General features: G+C 46.6%; 1 non-coding gene across 1 annotated transcript; it reads right to left on the bottom strand.

Annotated features, from left to right (window-relative positions):
• Positions 1–3493: 3493 nt before the first annotated feature.
• Positions 3494–3565, bottom strand: TRNAP-UGG (transfer RNA proline (anticodon UGG)). Its single transcript has one exon. It is a non-coding gene; the product is annotated as a tRNA-Pro (tRNA).
• Between the last annotated feature and the right edge of the window lie 836 nt (positions 3566–4401).

Below are 4401 nucleotides of genomic sequence, written 5' to 3'. Positions count from 1 at the left end.
GAGCGAGCACAGCAAGGGGGAGCACGACAGCGCAGGGTAGCTCGGCGCGACGTCGGGAGGACGTGTGGTGGCGCGCACGGCAGTAGCACGCACGGCGACGGCGCGGCTCAATGGCAGCGCAAACGATGTTGTCGTGAGCCGGCAGCACGGTGGAGCCGCTATGCTTGTGTGCGTGTGTGGTGCATGCTCGGAGAGGAGCAGCGAGCAAGAGAGGAGAGCTGAGGAGGGTGCCGGTGCTGCTGTGCTGTGCGTGTGCTCGTTTGTATGTATGCATGTATGTGTTTATGTATGCTTGTGTGTGTGTGAGAGAGAGAGGAGCAAGGGAAGGTGCTGCTTGCTGGTGAAGCTTGAGAGGAGAAGTGAAAAGATCAGATAGAGGAGGCATGGGGAGGAGCAGGGCATGGGTTGATGGTTAGTGCAGATGAGAGAGAGAGAGAGACAACAGTGAGAGATAGGAAAAGATCTGAGGAGAGAGAGATGGGAAAGCAGCTGGCCAATGCAGATGAGAGAGAGAGAGAGAGTTGTGAGATATTTGTGCAATCAATTGATGTATTTGAGTTTGTAATGATTCAATTTGAATAAATTGAATTGAATTGTGTAATTCAAAATGAGTTTGGATTGGAAAAAGGATTCATGATAATTCAAATGAATGACTTGAATTCGAATTGGGTGATCGATGATTCAATTGTGATTGAACTGAAATGGATATTGTGTTGGTATGATGATTTGAATATGAGATCTAACTTAGAACTTGATTCGAATCGGATTGTGTCGGTGAATCAGGAACCGGGGGTCCCCGCGGAGTCTCTTCCGTGAGGTAAAAAAGATTAAGTTCCGGGAGAGAGCGCTCGGGGCCACAGTCAGTGGTCCCCGAGTACCCAAGCTCCCCGATGATCTGCGAAGTCTAAGTGCCGAGAAGAAAGTGCTCGGGGAGGTATACGGTGGCCCCCGAGCACCCGAGTCCCCCGACGATCAGGAAAGCTAAGTACCGGGAGAAATATGCCCGGGGCCGCGAGCGGTGGCCCCCTGGGCACCCAAGTATCCCGATGACCCATTGAAGGAAGTTCCGGGAGAGAATGCTCGGGGCTGCGTGCAGCAGCCCCTGAGCACTCGGTCCCCCAAGGATCCGTATAAGCGTGCCCAGGAGAGAGTGCTCGGGGAGGTGAACAGTACCTCCGAGCATTCGGTTCCCCGAGGATCAAGAAAGGGCATTCTCGGGAGAGAGTGCTCGGGGAGGTGAACAGTGACCCCCGAGCACTCGGTTCCCCGACGACTCAGAGAGCCCCCTGACAGTGGCCCCCGAGGGGGCCACTGATGAGGTGTCAGCCAGTCATAGGCCCAAGGCCGCATTTAAAGAGCGCGCGTGACCTGTCACCCCTAACTGCTCCTGCCACGCTCGGTGTCAGTTCCTGCCACATTCTGGCAGAAGGGCGTGTGGTCATTAAATGCACGGGTCCCATCCCGTGCCATCCGGCCCGTCTCGAGATAACGTCGTAAGGGCCGAGGCGTTCCGTCTGCCACGCTGCTGTGGCAGGAGAACAAGACAGGGCGGGCACGCCGGGCCGCTCTGCGGCTGTCCGGTGGGCCCTCTTCACGGCGCCCATTGCCAGTGCATTTATGGTGACGGATGATCGGGCGTGAGGCGTATTTTCCACCCCTGATCACTTCGCACAGAGGCTATAATGACGCCCTTTCCATTTATGGTATCTTGAAACTCGTGCCCCCCTCCCGTTCGGGGCACGCTACTGCTGGCGGGTATTTAAAGCTACCGGCAGCACGGGCAAAAAGAGAGTTTTTTAAAGAGAGAGTTTTTTAAAAGAGAGTTTTCTTTTTTGGAGAGGCTCTGAAGTGAATCAATCACTCACAAGCAAAAGAAGTTCTTGAAGCTTTGAAGTCTCTGAGCAAGCCAAGCAGCGAAGAGAAGAGAAGATCGAGAGCACCCAGAGCCGGCAGACACACGCAGACCGAAGAACAAGGAGCCTCAGGCTCTAAGATAGACAAACATTTTTGTAACCAGCAACATCCTTGAAGGACATTCTCAAGGCATTCATAATATCCACACAGGAGTAGGGTGTTACGCCTCCGTGCGGCCCGAACCTGCCTAAACACCAGCGCATTTACTCCGTTCTGCACTAGATCATTCCACCCCACCGGCCATTGTATTCATACCCATTTATTTCTCCGGTGAACATATTCAGGGTCATCCCCCCGGCCGAATCTCTAAAAAGGGGTCCCTCAGGATCCCTGCGACAGGAGTTAACCCTCCGACAGCTTGAGTTGAAATTGCGAATGATTGAACTTGGAATGAATTGAATATAATTCGAATGATTCGAATTGCATGTGGGTATCAAATCGACAATGATTTGATGAATCTGGATTTGAGATATTTGGGATTAGATTCAAATAGGAGTATTTGAATTTAGTTTGATTAAAAAGGAATGTTTGAGTTGGATTGGAAGATCGATGGTCACCGATTGATTTGGATTAGGATTGCCGAAGTAACTAAAATGGATTTGAATTTGAGAGAACCTCAAATTCAAATTGTTACACAAAGAATCATAAAAATAATTAAACCAAAATACATATGATGAATTCATTGCAATGATTTATTTAGAAATTAATTTAGTGCTCGTTGGAATACTTAGCCCAATTAATATATTTGAATATATACATACACGTATATACACATTTAAATATATATTTACTCGATTTTATACTAGTTTAATAATTAGAAAAGGTTTTAATTTGAAGTGAATTTTACTATATTTTTATATGCTAAAATTCAGGTGTTACAGATATAAGACCCGTTTCACTAATGAAAATAAATGAATTAGAAGTAAAATTAGCGAATAATCTTCCCTTTTTTTCGGATCTCATCTGAAATTAAACTATGGTATCACTCCCGACGTATGTATTCGGTGGCTCTGCTATGATATATCTACATCTTCATACATGAATTTGTGATTAATATTACTGTGTTCAATATTTATGTTTTTTTAATGCACGTGCACTAGTTAGTCTTACTACTAAATTTGAGTCCGCACGTCTAACCTAGGCTAGCCACATTCTCATGCCAATTTCTGATTGCACATTCGCACCTTTCTTATAGCATTTGATATGAGTTCGGTGTACAATTTTGCATCATCAATTACTGATGAATTATGGAGATCTAGAGCCAACATTCAAATACATATACCATGTCTAGAGCCAACACCTTGGCATCGCGCCGAGAAAGCCAAGGTCTTTCTCACAATCGTCTTCCCAATAACAAAGAATCATTTTAAATCTTAGTGCTTATGATTTGCCGTAAAAAGTGAAGATGGAGTATCTGACAACCCAGGTACTTTACCTAACGGTTTTACCTCGGAGGGAGGCTTGATGATTCCGCTGACATTGCGGAGGACGCTCGCTGAGACGCACAAAAAGAATGCCGGTTGGAGCAAATATTGAGGATTTTTTTTGACGAACAACAAGAGGTGAAAATGGAAAAATGGGGGCATTCCGAGAATCGAACTCGGGACCTCTCGCACCCAAAGCGAGAATCATACCACTAGACCAAATGCCCTGCTGTTGGTAGTCGTACAGAAAATGTAGTCATGAGCAGTAAGAGAAAGCAATTACCAACAGCTAACTTCCTGTATCTTTTAATCTGCATTTTTTCCAAATTCTTATCTAACTGATCGGTTTCCCTGTTTTAACCATCATGACCTGGGCCTATTTTATTTCTCACTTACATCACGCCCTGTGTGCCTTCCCGTCTGCAGGTTTTGTGAGTCGACTCACCATCACCAGTTCAGGAGGATGAATGGCAGACAGGTAGGTGGTAAAGAATCTCAAGGTACAGCTCAGGAGAGAAACAGGGACGGCAGGAAGCCAGCCAGATTTTTTTTATAAAAAAGGGGAGTTATATTAAACAAGAGCACACTGCACACAGAACATGGACACCTTGGAATAAGGTGAAAACGACACAAGGCCTATCCAGACTAGGACATACAAGTACAACACATGTACAAACATTGCTGACATTCATGGAGATTGGAGACACCGACGATGAACCTGCGTACGCGCTAACTCCCAGAAAGCTGAAGTGGTCCTCTCCGTTGCCCGTGAGTGGAGCACCGGCGACTGACGCCGGAGGCGTCAGGGCGATAGGGCCTCCGGCCTCGCATGCAACTGCTGCGAGGTTGAAATGGGCGCGTCCTGCCGATGATGAACTGCATCTCCGGCGCACTGAAGATGTTGATGAGGAGGGCGCTGGAAGGGTATTGTTGTATATAGTAGTGCGATAATATGAGCATGAAAATTAAACCACATATAAAAAACAAGAGAATAACATAAGATACTCAATACATATGACTTTGAAACATAAGAATAGCAAAACATAAGTGACTGTATTTCTCA

Source organism: Phragmites australis, chromosome 14 (assembly GCF_958298935.1).
Source record: "Phragmites australis chromosome 14, lpPhrAust1.1, whole genome shotgun sequence".
Lineage (NCBI taxonomy): Eukaryota > Viridiplantae > Streptophyta > Magnoliopsida > Poales > Poaceae > Phragmites > Phragmites australis.
Note: the sequence above shows the minus strand (reverse complement) of the source record. Positions and strands in the feature narration are given on the sequence as shown.